This window comes from Phyllobates terribilis, unplaced genomic scaffold, assembly GCF_046119375.1.
Source record: "Phyllobates terribilis strain yellow unplaced genomic scaffold, ASM4611937v1 Scaffold_12__6_contigs__length_324123572, whole genome shotgun sequence".
Lineage (NCBI taxonomy): Eukaryota > Metazoa > Chordata > Amphibia > Anura > Dendrobatidae > Phyllobates > Phyllobates terribilis.
In genome coordinates this window covers 44353222-44369303 of record NW_027362772.1, presented here as the reverse complement: position 1 = coordinate 44369303, position 16082 = coordinate 44353222, and the positions used below count along the sequence as shown (strand labels likewise).

Here is a 16082-nt window from a genome sequence, read left to right as displayed (position 1 = left end):
CTATCTATCTATGTATTTTTGCACCTTTTTATTCCAGGGTGCAGCCAGGCCCATCAGTGTGGGCATTGTAAACTAGAGTGTCTGTTCCCATGGGGTGCACTTGGAAAGTACCGGGCAGTCCACCTAATCTAATAGCATGAGCATAAATAATACTCTGCGCTACCCTAGTGTGAACAGCACCCTATACATGCCTTTTTGTATGCAATTCAAATACTAAGCATTCACCCCCTCCATGAAATGGTAGGTTGTGAGTGATTGTCTCATCAGTACTTTGCACCTGTGTAGCCGTCATCTTAATGTGGGTTTGCTGCACCCTGGTAGTGCATTTAGTTCTGAAGATCTGGGCAGGTAACACTGCTGCCCTTTTTTGCTGTGTTTTTTGTAGATAGGTTCAGTAAAATGTTTCACCTCATCACATTACCGGCACTTCCAAATGCCAAGACTCTTGCTCAGGTGTTTATAAATGAGATTGTGAAGCTTCACAGGGTTCCCTCCGATGTGGTGTCAGATCAAGGGACCCAGTTTGTTTCCAAGTTCTTGAAAGAATTATGTTCTTGACTGGGGGTGCAGCTGTCCTTTTCCTCTGCCTTCCACCCTCTGTGAAATGGGCAGACTGAAAGCAGTGTTTTGTGTCAAAAAATGAGGAGGATTGGGCATCCTATTTACCGCTGGCAGAATTTGCCATTGATAATCATCATCAAGAATCCACTGGCAGGTCACCATTCTTTGATGCATACGGATACCACCCACAGTTTGGGGAAGGAGCTTTGTGAGTTCCTGAGGAGGAACATTTTGCTTTGTCGCTCTCCTCAATGTGGTGGTGGTTCTGAGTAATTTGAAGATCATGGGAGACAGGTATAAACGTATGGCTGACAGAAAATAATTGCCAGGTCTGGACCTGAAGTATCAGATTTCGAGGATTGTAGATTCTCTTCTCCGACATTGTTCCCTACAATACTTGGTGCATCTGGAAGGGTTATAGTCCAGAGGAGAGGATGTGGGTTTCAGCATCAGCAGTGAATGTTCCCAGGCTGGTTCGTTCATTCCACACCTCTTATCCTGAGAAACCTGGTTATGAGTGTCCGGAGGCCACTTGTAGAGGGGCGGTACTGTCACGGGTGTGTCAGATGTGACAGACAGTCGCTCTGCAGTTGGTTGCAGAAGATCTCTTCGTTTGGCATTACAGACACCTTCTTAAATCTGTCTCACTGTAGGACCCACTGTAGGACCCACACCAACTACCTCCCCCCTGGTCTGATTGACACTCATGCCTGGGTGTTTAAATACTTTCAGTTTCTTACAGGGAGACGCCGGTGATATTCACATGTTCCCTTGTGAAGGCTTGGAGCTATTGCAGATTCACTGAAAGAGTACCTATAACTCAAAGTAATCCACTATATATAACAAAATCACTGACTGAAGTTGACAAAATTATAAAATATACACACGTGGTCAAAGTTGTTGGTACCCCTCATTTAATGAAAGAAAAAGCCACAATGGTAACAGAAATAACTTCAATCTGGCAAGAGTAATAATAAATTAAAAATCTATGAAAATGAACAAATGAAAGTCAGACATTGCTTTTCAACCCTGCTTCCACAGAATTAAAAAAATTAACTCATGAAATAGGCCTGGACAGAAATGATGGTACCCCTGAAATTAATGTGACAAAAGGGACATGTTAAATCAAGTTGTGTCCACTAATTAGCATCACAGGTGTCTACAATCTTGTAATCAGTCAGTGGGCCTGTATATAGGGCTACAGATACTCACTGTGCTGTTGGGTGACATGGTGTGTACCACACTCAACATGGACCAGAGGAAGCAAAGGAAAGAGTTGTCTCAGGAGATTAGAAAGAAAATTATAGACAAGCATGTTAAAGGTAAAGGTTATAAGGCCATCTCCAAGCAGCTTGATGTTCCTGTGACTACAGTTGCAAATATTATTCAGAAATTTAAGATCCATGGGACTGTAGCCAACCTCCCTGGACGTGGCTGCAGGAGAAAAATTGATGACAAATCAAAGAGACGAATAATACTAATGGTAACAAAAGAGCCCAGGAAAACTTTTAAAGAGATTAAAGGTGAACTTAAAGCTCAAGGAACATCAGTGTCAGATCGCATTATCCATCGTTGTTTGATCCAAAGTGGACTTCATGGGAGATGACAAAGGAGAACACCATTGTTGAAAAAAAATTATAAAAATTCCAGACTGGAATTTACCAAACTACATGTTTACAAGCCACAAAGCTTCTGAGAGAATGTCCTATGGACAGATGAGACAAAAATGGAAGTTTTGGCAAGGCACATCAGCACTATGTTCACAGAAGGAAAAATGAAGCATATCAAGAAAAGAACACTGTCCCTACTGTGAAACATGGAGGAAGCTCTGTTATGTTCTGGGGCTTTGCTGCATCTGGCACAGAGTCTCTTGAAGAGTACAATGAAATCTCAAGACTATTAAGGAATTCTAGAGAGTAATGTGCTGTCCAATGTCAGAAGGCTTGGTCTCAGTCACAGGTCATGGGTCTTGCAACAGGATAATGACCCAAAACACACAGCTAAAAACACCCAAGAATGTCTAAGAGGAAAACATTGGACTATTCTGAAGTGGCCTTCTATGAGCCCTGACATAAATCCTATTGAGCATCTTTGGAAAGAGCTGAAACATGCCATCTGGAAAAGGCAATCTTCAAACTCGAGACAACTGGAGCAGTTTGCTCATGAGGAGTGGGCCAAAATACCTGTTGAAAGGTGCAGAAGTTTCTTTGACAGTTACAGGAATCGCTTGATTGCAGTGATTGCCTCAAAAGGTTGTTCAACAAAATATTAAGTTAAGAGTACCATCATTTCAGTCCAGGCCTATTTCATGAGTTTAATTTTTAAAACAGTGGAAGCAGGGTTGGAAAGCAATGTCTGACTTTTATTTGTTCATTTTCATAGCTTTTTAATTTATTATTACTTTTGTCAGATTCAAGTCATTTCTGTGACCATTGTGGGTTTTTCTTTCATTAAACGAGGGGTACCAACAATTTTGACCACGTGTGTAACCTTTATTCTAATCCTTAAAATCACGTAAGTGCCAATGCCCCATGCTATTTTCAGTCTATCCACAAGCCACCGCAACCTATTACAGGGCCAGATTGTGAATTCTAATACATAAATTACCACTAGTTCAAAATGAAGGAAATATCACTAAGTATTTCTATGCTGGGATCAATCACCAATGGCCCTATTATCTGTAGCATCGGCGTCTCTGCCCCCTACTATCCAGAGACGCCGTCCCTCTCACCTCCCCGCTCCTGGCGCAGCGTCCTCCAACGCTTCTCTCCCCACTGCTTCCGGCACGCGCGCCTTCCCCGGCAGTGTGCTTAGGGCGCGCGCGCTCCCCCTCTCTTAAAGGGACCGCGCGCGCCGTCCTAAGGAGTCCCCGGCCAAATGCCAGAGGACCTCCCATATTTAAGGCACCTCCTCCAAAATGGAGGTGCCGGAGCAATGTTGTTTGCACTGTGTCTCACCTGTGCGTCAGCCCTCAGGTTCCGCTGCTAGCCTGACTTCTCGTCCTGCCTGCCAGCCTGTTACTTGCCTTGCTCGCCAGACCGCTCACCTGGGAGCATCTACTAGTTACCTGCCTTGTCTGCCAGTCCGCTCACCTGGGAGCGTCCTTCAGTTACCTGCCTGTTACCTGCCTCGTCAGTCAGACCTCTCACCTGGGAGCGTCCACCAGTTACTTGCCTGTTACCTGCCTTGTCTGCCAGACTGCTCACCTGGGAGCATCCACCAGTTACCTGCCGGTCTCCTGCCTCGTCTGTCAGCCCGCTCACCTGGAGCGGCCACCAGTTACCTGCTGTCTCCGTCAGCCCGCTCACCTCGGAGCGCCCGCCAGTTACCTGTCAGGTATCCGCATCGCCTGTCTACCCAGAGACTGACCCGGTTACTTGCCATGACCACCTGCCTGTCTACCCAGAGACTGTCCCGGTCACTTGCCGTGACCACCTGTCTGTCTACCCAGAGACTGTCCCCGTCACTTGCCGTGACCACCTGCCTGTCTACCCAGAGTTTGTCCCCTCACCTGCCGTGACCACCTGCCCGTTTACCCAGAGTCTGTCCCTGTCACTTGCTGTGACTACCTGCCTGCCTTCCCTGGGAGTCACCCGCTTCCTTAAAAGGACTTCCCCCTTGTATTGCAGCTCAGAGGTTCCACCTCCCGGACCCGTAACATTATCTCTGTTGTCAATCCCTAATATATGTGAAAAATCCTATATAAATAGATCTGCAAATTAGCACCATAATCTACTACCTATATTGCACTGTGCCCTATAAATAGCTGAAGTAGATTCCAACTTTACTGTTCAAATCCTACACTTCTACATACAATAGTATTGCACTATGCTTTTTCACTCAGGTACTGGTATATTGCACCTTGCCCATATAGCACAACACAGATCACTGTCACTCTCATTTAGGTAATCTTTCACCCATATAGATGCATTTGTTAGAATTTATGTTGTTTTACTTTTCGGCCACCTTTTTGTGGTTTGCTGGCTTCTAGTCTTTTCCTCTTGCGCTGGGTATCTTGGTCACGTGATCTCCTCACTCTTTATTACTCAGCACCTGTCTCCCATTCCCCGCTGGATATCAGGGTTGTTTTCGCTTGTGCTCTGGCTAAGTTGCCTTGTTAGTTCTTTGTGCTTAGGACAATTGATATCCTGGGACTTCTTGTTCCACCAGTTTTGTTTCCTTTTATCTTCGTTTCTGCAACTAACTTTTCTGTTAGGAGGTCTCCTGTTTTTGCTCCCAGTCCTTAGATCTTTTAGGGACCCCTTTCCCCCTTCCTTCAGGTGTTCGTTTGAGTTCAGTGCAGGAATGTCGGTGGGGCTATTCACAAGGAATAGGGCACCCACCCCAGCATAGGGTTTAAGCTGAATCTCAGTTCAGGGACAGCTTTTCCCTATTCCTTAGTTCTAAGTTTCAGAACATAACAATATCCCTCTTGGACAAACCTATTGCAGCTTAATAGAGAGCAGTAGCCACATATAAAACATTGTCACTACTCCTTTAGTGTGATGCTGCAGTATCGTCTATATCACATATCTAGATAGGAATTCCTTTTCATTATTCCATATTCCCTGTTTAACTCTCATACGTCAATCCTGCCTAGCTTATCCTGCCTCAACACGTTTCACCACCGTATACATTCAGTGAGCACATCAGGAGGCTAATCTTTATTAATCTTATTGCCACATATACTTTTACATAGGAGTATGTTTTTAAACTCACGGCCACGATAGGAGCCATGCTCGGCGGCAGCATGGCTGAAGGCTCTTTATAGATTTATCCATGCCCCCCTTCCTTTAACATGTATGCCGCATGGCCAATCATCATGACCCTGCTTCGGAACCAGTCATATTGGCCACACGTACGCCGTCACGTCATTGGGATTCCATAGTGAAACAACGCCGGAAAAGCAGTACAATTGGATAACAGAGGTACGATACTTGACCTCATACTCTACTGTTCCTGTTCCTGTTCCTTATTTTTCGCTACCAGTATATAAAGGAGATGTATACCTCAGATGCACATATGAATCATCCCATTTGTATTACTCGCCATATTTAAACAACGCAATGTATACCATGAACCACCAATATTATCAGAGGAGTTGATATGATCAATAATATAGATAAAGTTGTATATCCTGTATAAGTTTTTTTTTCCCTTTGATTCCTATTATGCTGATTCCAGAGTAATGGTCGCTGATGATTAATGAATACTAGTGATGAGCGAGCATACTCGCTACTGCTCGGTGTTCACCAGTGCATCTCACTGCTTGAGATGCTCGGCGCTCGCCGAGTATTTCCCGGGTTGCTCGGAGGGAGCTCAGGACCCCTCCCTGCATGTTTGGCGCTCTTTAGAGCACCAATCAACATGCAGGGATTGTCTGCCACACATTGTAATGCCGCAGCCATGTTGGTTGTGGGATTACAGCGATTTGCTGGCTACACAGTGTCATCAGGTCTATATCAGACCTGGCACCGCCATGCTCGTCACAGTCACTCCGGAATCAGACAGTGTAGAGAGAGCTGCTGCTGAACTAGGGAGAGATTAGCTTGTTTCTACTTAGTATAGGTATACCAGCATATATTATTCACATATCCATCTCTACTCCACTAGACCACCACTGCCTAACCCACCTCTTCAGGGCACGCCATAAGGGGACCAGACCTGACACAGGAACAAGTCAGGTATCCACCACAAGGTACAATCCCATCAGGAGAGTGTCCCTATGCCAACAAGTCAGTGCAATATTCACGCCTAATAATCAATTGCAATCTATTTTATAGATCCCTGTGACCCCATATCTACTGTGAACTTAAGGTAACCACCCTGCAAGTATATAAGAAGACCCCACTACTAACTTGCACAGCATACCTAATCACACTGCCTTGATTTTGCAGCCGTGCACCTGGAAAATCTCTTTCCCTTGATCCATTTACTAAGCCCTAACTCGCCCTCAAACCGCATAACAAGTAAAATAATCCCTGTTACTAATCTGATTGTAAATATTAAGCTATGTATATAATGTATATATCTGTACTCTGTCATATGATTCCTCTCCCTATTCCTCTCTCCCTGCCCCTTCTCCTCCATCCCTCCACTTCCTAGACTCCCCTCCCTCTTTCCATTTTTTCCACCTCTCCCACCCCTTCTTTCACAGTCATGCTCTTTTTATATTCACCTTGGATGATAACAACTGTATATAATGTAATATATTATCTCCATTGACACCCTGTATGTCTTCTCCTTTTGCAGTAGCAATGTAATGATTAAGGCCACATGAGAGGCCGAAACGTCTACTGTCGCCCTGAAACCCGGTTTGATTGTTTAATTCTGTCTCACTTTGTTCACAATAAATGAAATTTGCATTCAATTGAGTGTGCAATGAAATAATATAGATGTAGATATCAGTGCTAGGCAGGCAGGCAGTGTATATAGCAGACTGCAGTGCACATTGCAAGAGGGTCCATTCCAGTTTTGTCTGCTGGTGCTTTTACAGATATTTCTAGAAATAGCCCCAGGTATCAGGGGCCAGAAATAATTTTTTTTTGGATCTTAATCCTGATTATCTGCTTAAAAAGCAATCCAGAGAACACCGTTTTTCTGCTCCATTTTCTTGTTGGCGCTGCAGAATACAGCCAGATCCTTTCCATATTACAGTGCTAAAAATCCATCTATTTAAAACTGTGGTTTGTCCGTCACACGGATCACATACTGTATAAGTGCGCTGAAAATTCTGCCATTTCTGTCCTCTATTATAAGTTTGTTGCAGTGTGTTAACGAAGTTATTGAAACCAGTTCGGTGTTAAAAATAGTTACCTGCAGGCCAGCTATTTAAATCTATGGTTTTCCATCACACATGTCACATATCACTGCAGTTCAAATCCAGCCATTTGTAGTAAACGTGGAAAATATTGTCCTCCATTTAAAATGTGAAAGTCATGTGGCAAGGGACAGGGAAGTGGACGTGATGGTGATGATGGTGCATTCAGAGGACCAGGTGTAGTCCGCGGGCTAGCTGAAATTGTGCCACAACAAACACCCACATCTTCTCGCTCGTCCTTCCTGTCCCAATTAATAGGGGGCTGCAGAAAATCACTATTGAACACAGAGCAGTGTGAAAAGGTTATTGGTTGGATAGCAGATAATGCTTCCAGGCACTTAGCCACCACTAGCCCCTCCCTGTCTTCCCCACGGCAAAGTCTCAGTAGCCGTGAGTCTGGACTGTATATTTATCATCCTGAACCTCCTTCCTCCCACCATGCCGAGTGTCCGGAGACAACTGATCCTAAACTTGGACTCTCCGAAGAGCTGTTCACTTTTCCATTTATAGATTCGGGCCTCTCGCCGGGTCCACTTGAAGTGGGGCAAGAGGAGATCACAGGTAGCGATGCCCAAATATTTGAGCAGCCACGATCACACAAAGGCGGCAGTGGGAAACTGTCACAAGAGGTGGACGATGATGAGACACAATTGCCAGAAAATCAGGAGGAGGACCAGGGTGCAGAAGTAGAAGACTAGGTGGTGAATGATATAGTAACTGACCCAACCTGGCAGGGAGACTTACAGAGTGAGGACAGCAGCATACAGGGGGAGGGAGGAGTAGCACCACAACAGGCAGGAAGAAACAGTGTGGTGGCCGCAGACAGAAGGCATGTAACCGTTCCCCGTAACATCGACTCGACGGAAGTTGCCAGTACTGCTGTTAATTCTTCCTGAGTCTGGTTGTTTTTTAAAGACTCTGCTGATAACCCCAAAAAGGCCATTTGCACCACCTGCCAGGCCAGCATCAACACGGGTAGCAAAACTACCAGCCTGACCAACACCAGCATGATCAGGCACTTGGCAGCAAATTACCCGACTAAGTGGGCCGAACCCCAGGGTCCAGGAACAGTGTCTGCTGGTGGCAAAACTGCTTCTTCTGCTGTAGTGCGTGCAAGCCAATCCTCTGTCCATGGCGCATGCGTAGATGCCTCCTGCCCTGCACCTGTCATTGCACACTCTCAACTAGCACCATCAGCTAGCACGTCCATGTACTTGTCCCAGCACAGCGTTCATTTGTCCCTACCACAGTCCTTGGAACGCAAGCGCAAATATTGAGCCAACGCACCACAGGCCACACTACTAAATTCACACATTTCGCTTCTGTTTGTGCTTGAAATATTGTCTTCCAGGCTCGAGGAAATGGAAGCTATCCCCAACCTGATGGTGGCGGCCATCCCTGGGTACTCGGACACCAGCTGCTACTATTTCTCCTGGTGTGCCGTCCCCACATTACACGAGCACGTGTCCCACAACATTAGCCATGCAATCAACAACACAGTTACTGGGAAAGTCCACCTGACCACGGACACGTGGACAAGTGCTTGTGGGCAGGGATGGTACATCTCGCTGATGGCACACTGCATTAACATAGTGGAAGCCGGGACCCAGTCGGACCTTGGGACGGAACACGTCCTCCAGATGCCGAAGTCAATCAGGGTTGCCCCCACATTCTACACCCCCTGCACCTCCTCCTCTTTAGAATCCATCTCCAAAAAAACCACATCAGTTGTAAGCTGGAAGCACTGCAGTATTGCCTCGGCAAAGCGGCAACAGGCTGTCCTTAAGCTAATATGCTTAGGTGACAAACCACACAACGCTGAAGAGTTATGGACAGCTCTGAAAGAGCAGGCAAATCTGTGGCTCACACCGCTGAATCTATAGCCAGGCATGGTCACGTGTCACAATGGCTGGAACCTGGTGGTGGCTCTGAGGCGAGGTGAGCTCACACATGTACTATGCCTGGCACATATGCTTAACCTCATGGATCAGCGATTTCTCAAAACCTACCCAGAGCTGCCGGATCTTCTTGTCAAAGTATGCCGTCTGTGTGCCCATTTTAGAAAGTCACCTACAGCTTCCACCGCCTTTGCCGTGTTTAAGCAGCGTTTGCAGCTTTCGGCTCACCGACTGATGTGTGATGTCCCCACGCGTTGGAACTCTACATTGCAGATGTTAGGAAGGATTTGTGAGCAGAAGAGAGCAGTTTTTGACTAACAGCATCAACAAGGCCATCAGTATTCAGTTTAGACTCCACACATAAGACCTCAGGCGTGGACATGGATGTCAGACATTTGTACCATCCTCCAAACTTTGAGGAATCCACCAAATGGTGAGCGGCGATGACGCCATAATTAGAGTCGCCATCCCACTTCTCTGTCTTCTGAAACGCTCTCTACTTACAATCAAAGATGATTGATTGCAGGCGGATCATGATGAGATGGAGCAAGGAACCATACGGGGTGATTACACACATCCCAACCTCCTCTCATTCTAATGTGGATTGGGTGACAATGAGGAAGAGGAGGAAGGACTGGAGCTATTTTCATGCACTATAGATGGTACTACCTGCACAGCTGTCATACCGTCTGTTCAGTGTGGATGGCCAGAGGACAGAGAGGAGGAGGAGAGCATGGTCAGTCATCCTCTTGGTCAGGACCCAGAAGTCTTGCCTGTTAGCAGTCTGGCACGCATTGCTGAGTTTATGTTATGCTGCCTTTCTCATGACCCTCGTGTTCTCAAAATTTTGGGTGACAGTCATTACTGGTTGGTGATACTTCTAGACCCACGCTACAAGGAGAACTTTCTTTCTCTTATTCTGGAGCCGGACAGGTCTACTAAAATGGGGAAGTATAAGAAGGCCCTTGTTGCGGAATTATTAAAAAAATTCCCATCTGAAAACGCTGGCGGCATAGGTCACAGTTCGTTGGACAACCAAGGAGTACAGGTGAGAGAGACACAAGTCCAATCTAGCAGAGGCAGGGGAACACTGTCAAAGCTCTGGGACAGTTTTCTCAGACCCTTGCATCTTACAGGCCCTAAGGCGTGGGGTACTCTCACAAGGATTGCAAAGTTTGGGAAGATGATGAGGGAATACCTTGCTGACAGTACCAACGTCCTCTGTGATTCCTCTGTGCGTCATAATTACTGAATATCCAAGTTGGACACGTAGAATGAACTTGCTCTCTATGCTTTGGAGGTCCTGGCCTGCCATGCCGCTAGCATTTTATCAGAGCGGGTTTTTAGTGCCGCCGGTGGATTTATAATCGATAGGTGCATCCGCCTGTCAACTGAAAATGCTGACAGGCTGACTTTTATAAAAATGAACAAGGGCTGGATTGGGCCAGACTTCTCAACACCACCAAATAATAGCAGCATAACCTAAACTCAAGGACAGTGCCTTTTTTTGGGAGGTGTAATTCTATTCCAAAGCACCTCTGTCTTCACACCCAGACATGGGTATACCCTTTCTGATTTTGTCTTTTTGCTCTTTTCCTCCTCCTTCTCCTCATCCTCCATCACTATATCATTCACCACCATATCTACCATATCACCTCCTCTACATGTCTTGCAAGGGGCATTGGAGTTCCTCCAAATTTTTGGCAGCTTTTGCATTCACTGCATAGGCAAATAGTATGGGAGACCCACTTCCTAATAATGGGAACATTATTTTTAGGAGGCTCTCCGACCTCTACGTCTCTTCCAAGGGGCATTGGAGTGCCTTCAAATTTTTGGCAGCTTTTGCATTCACTGCATAGGCAAATAGTATGGGAGACCCACTTCCTAATAATGGGAACATTATTTTTAGGAGGCTCTCCGACCTCTACGTCTCTTCCAAGGGGCATTGGAATGTATCCAAATTTTTGGCAGCTTTTGCATTCACTGCATAGGCAAACACTATGAGAGACCCACTTCTTAATAATGTGAACAACAAAGCATAGCCGGCTGATTGTTCTCTAACAAGAACAAGGGCCGACTGCTGGCCCTATAAAAATAGGCTTTGTGACTTTCAGAGTCCCTCCATCATAAATGAAAAAGGATGTGTCTGATGATGTGTCACACACCAGATAAGGTTGTAAAATGTTAAAATGACATTTACCAGTGAATGAATTCGTCTTGGTTGAAAGCAATGCAAAATTGCAAAAACACATCAAAAACGCTACGTGTGTACATAGCCCAAGGTGTGGAGGAGCATTTTTGTTTTTATATATTTATTTTGCCTTATATAAAAGTCATTACCCTGGAAAGGATGTTCCTTAACATATTTCCCAGGACAATAAATTTTGGTTACGTTTTTGTATGTTTTATTGTGAGTCCGTAAAAGTGGCTTAATACCTTTGACAATGTTGCTTACAGCAGTGACCTGGGAGTCAGTGCTTCCAGGGGTCTTCCCCATGCTGTTCCCATGTCATTTGAGCACTGTTCCCGTCGATTTGGCCAATTTTTAGGCTCTCTGCAGACCGCCGGGGGGAGCCGCCTGAAAAATGCTCGAGTTTCCCATAGACTTACATTGGGCTCATTGCTCGGGTCGAGCACCCGAGTATTCCAATTTGCTCGACCCGAGCATCGAGCACCCGAGCATTTTAGTGCTCACTCATCACTAATTAATACAGTATATATTGCACAGATCCCTATAGCATTGAACCTGAATGTGCTGTATGACGTAGATGGATTGGGGAAGAGGGACATGTTGTTTATTGTTTGTAAGGGACTAGAATTTGAGTTATTTTATAGCCAGAGAAATATGCATTGTATAATGTGCTGGATTGGTGGTTCATGGTATACATTGCAGTGTTTAAATATGGCGAGTAATACAAATGGGATGATTCATATGTGCATCTGAGGTCATCAAGTTTTTAGAAAGGAAATATAGGATGTTTGATAATTAATATACATCCCCTTTATAGACTGGTAATGAGAAATAAGGAACAGGAACAAAAGTATTGTACCTCTGTTCACCGATTGTACTGCTTTTCCGATGTTATTTCACCATGGATACCACAGCATCCTAATGACGTGATGGTGCGTGTATATGCAGCCGGTATGATTGGTTCCGCGGTAGGGACATGATGATTGGCCACGCAGCGCACACATCAGAGGAAGGGAGGCATGGATAAATCTATAAAGAGCCTTCGTCCGTGCCGCCGCGCGCAGCTCCTATCGTGGCCATGAGTTTACAAACATACTCCTATGTAACAGTATTTGTGGCAATAATATTAATAAAGATTAGCCTCCTGATGTGCCCACTAAATGTATATGGGGGGTGAAACGCGTTGAGGCAGGATAAGCTAGGCAAGATTGACGCATGAGAGTTAAATAGGAAATATGGAATAATGAAAAGGAATTCCTGTCTAGATATGTGACATAGGCGATAGTGCAGCATCACACTAAAGGAGTAGTGACAATGTTTTAGATGTGGCTAGTGCTCTCTATTGAGCTGCAATAGGTTTGTCCAAGAGGGCTATATCTATATGGGTGAAAGATTACCTGAATGAGAGTTATTTGGGCAAGGTGAAATATACCTATGAGTGAAAATGCATAGTGCAATTCTATTGTATGTAGAAGTGTAGGATTTGAACCGTAAAGTTGGAATCTACTTCAGCTATTTATTGGGCACAGTGCAATATAGGTAGTAGATTATGGTGCTAATTTGCAGATCTATTTATATAGGATTTTTGCACATATATTAGGGATTGGTAACAGAGATAATAGGGCCATTGGTGATTGATCCCAGTATAGAAATACTTATTGATATATCCCTCATTTTGAACTAATGGTAATAGAGGGCATTTATGTTTTAGTAAAGGTTATATTTCATAATTTTGTCCACTTCAGTCAGTGATTTTGGAGCTATTATAGTCTGCTTACTTCCTCTCTGGTGCTTGGAGGACATTTGGTGTAATCTCTCTGATGTCGGCTCAAGCTAACTGTTAAGGGGACGGTTGCAAACAACTTTATTAAATAATGGACAGCAACTGAACCCAGGATCCGCGATGCAGCCTAGAGGACTGTGGCCCAACACCTTCCGGGTAACAAGATAAAACAACCAACTAATGTATAAATCCCTCCAGTGTTACTTTACACCGGGACAAGAAAAGGGATTCGCACTATCTCTGTTAACTGCACGAGAAATGTGTGACAAATAACGTATCCATAGCCCTGTTAACTGCACAGAGGCTACGCAGCAGATGCTAAAAAGTGTGTGTGACTCACGCCGGCGTATACATGCTTCCAGCTGGTGTGCGACCGGACAGCGGAGTAACTCTCCATGTGGCTAACAGGCGGTACCAGGGATATGGAGCCCGCAGTCTGCTCGGGGTGTATAGCGACCCCCTTGACGGAGTCAGACTGTCAAACGGAAACTACCTGCCTCCCTCCAGCTAAGACTGCCTATCCCCAGCTAAACCTGCCTGTCCGAAGCTAGGCCTGCCTAAGTGACCTGTGCTAAGCATCCGAGCAAACTCTGGCATCGGCAGGTTATGGAGAGAGCAGCTAGAGAGCACGTGGAGCCCAAACAGACAAGCATCCTCACAGGAACACAACCTTAGCTCAATGATCAGAGCGCGCCCCCATGCTTGTGGGTGGCCTATTTAAAGACTAAGCCCTGCCCACTGTCGCATTATTGGTCGCACTACTGATGACGTCACCTGCGGCCAATCAGTCGGTGCCAGGTCACCGGATCAGCTGACACCAAAGCACCAATCATGCAATGTCACGGGCCTCCTCAGTGCAGTGCATCCTTTGACTTCGGCTGTAGCAGCCCTTGTTCCCCTCCACAACCTATGCTTAACACTACTGGGATACCAGACCTGAGAGACAGCCTGTACTTCTTGTGCCTTGGGACCGACGGTGATGCTAAACAGCATCCTCCCTGGCTTGACCAGAATGGTAGACCACAGATGATTCTGACCCAATTTCAGGTCCAGCAACTGCCTGATGTCTAACACTAGCTTACTTTCTAATGTGTTTGTCTCCTTTCTTGCCTTTAGTTGTTAGTAGGGACTGACCAGAGCTCTCCCCACCTTCACTATCCAGGGCCAAGCTCTAGGGAGATACAGGGCTTGGATTTTCTGTTTGGCGATTGGTGTAGAACCAATATAGGGATGGTAGGGGAGACAGAGTGAAATTAGATCAGCCAAGGAGGTCTCCACTCCTCCTTTACCTAGTATCTGGGCTCCCTTCCCCTCATCCCTTCGTGTTGCACTTTGTCTTTCCTACACTGTGCATGACACTGTTTTTCTCTCTATTTTTCTCTTCTTCTCTCTTTCCACACTCCCGAACTGTAAAATGGACCTCCAGGAGAAGCCCATGTTTGGAGTTCAGCATAGGAGACTCGATGTCCGGTATGAACCTCAAACTTTGCAGTTTGGGTTTGCTCATCTCTAATCTGCATCATCATAACTTCATGCTACAGCTTTGTTTCTGATTATTCAGATTGGTTGCAAATTTACTAGGAATTTGATGTGTGGAGATTTTGTTACATTAGGTATAGAATGAATACTAGTAGCAATAAACAAATCTATGCACAATAAAAATGCATAACTTGAGTTGCATTCACTTTTGAAAACTAATCAACACTTTTTTGTTTTGAGGATGGTGGCAGAAATCAATGATTATGATTATGTGACTTTTTTAATATACTGTATATTTTTTTGCATAAGACATTTATGGCAAGCTACACTGATTGAAAGGAGTAGCCCATGACCATTGATCATGATAAGATGGCCGTCGGACTTAGACTCTTGCTTAGCTGACTCTAAAAACTTAAAATGCAGAGAACCATAGGCATGTAGAGAGAACCTGTTGGTATGATTTTGTAGTGGAAAGTAAGAGGTGTAATGGTGCCGTAATACTGATTGAATTGATACTTTTGGTGAAGAAATACACTTTGTTGGCTTTTTCAGGGACCTCACTCATCTGCTTGAATTCTCTATGTCACAATGCTGTTGTCTGACAACCCGGGACCAGGGGCTCCTACCCTGTCCCTAACATAAGGGTGCCCTATCTATCACTGTTCCCCAGGTTACTTCAGATGATTAAGAGGCTGAGGCCATGTACCTTGCTGGTCTCCTGAATCACCCATTATTTCTCCCCTCCCCTACCCAGGGAAGTGGGGAGTAATAGTGTAAGCAAATACACTAATCTTACAAACAAGGGGGTACAGAGAGCGATGAAAATAAAATGCCAAACACACAAAATATGCACTCACAGACAACAGCAGGAAACACCAAAGAAATTAGGAAGGTAAATAAAAATAGAATAGGACTAGACTATACATATAGCCAAAACACTAAGCAACAATTGCAGAATAACTCTCCTTAAATGCCTCTACCAAACATTGACACCTTCACTCCACTCCTCTCCAGGCAGATTGCCAGAGCAAAAACTATATAGGAGAGAGGATTGGCTGATACTGCTCAGCTGAGAACTTCCAGAAGGAAGCTACAGAGAATCAAAGCTGAGCAGATTAAATCCTACAATGCTACAAGAAACTAGCACCATTTAATAAGAAGAAGTGCTTCTATTCAATGGAGGAGTTGGTGAAATCAGAAGCTGCAGTCTCTGACTCCTCTCTTTTGCGGTAAACCCGTAACACTCTACTTCAAAAAGAGGAATCAGGCAAAGGATCCGGAGAATAGAGAGGAAAAGACCCAGTGCACAGTCTGGCCCCTGTGCACTGAAATCTTATTAGCAGAAAACTT

The 16082-nt window shown here is 45.1% G+C and overlaps 2 protein-coding genes across 7 annotated transcripts in view; both read right to left on the bottom strand.

Moving 5' to 3' along the window:
- LOC141172013 (sulfotransferase 2B1-like) overlaps positions 1-16082 on the bottom strand; it is a 388130-nt gene that overhangs the window by 73654 nt on the left and 298394 nt on the right. The gene's annotated exons all lie outside the window — the stretch shown is intronic.
- Positions 1-16082, bottom strand: part of LOC141172014 (sulfotransferase 2B1-like) — a 913436-nt gene that overhangs the window by 598966 nt on the left and 298388 nt on the right. The gene's annotated exons all lie outside the window — the stretch shown is intronic.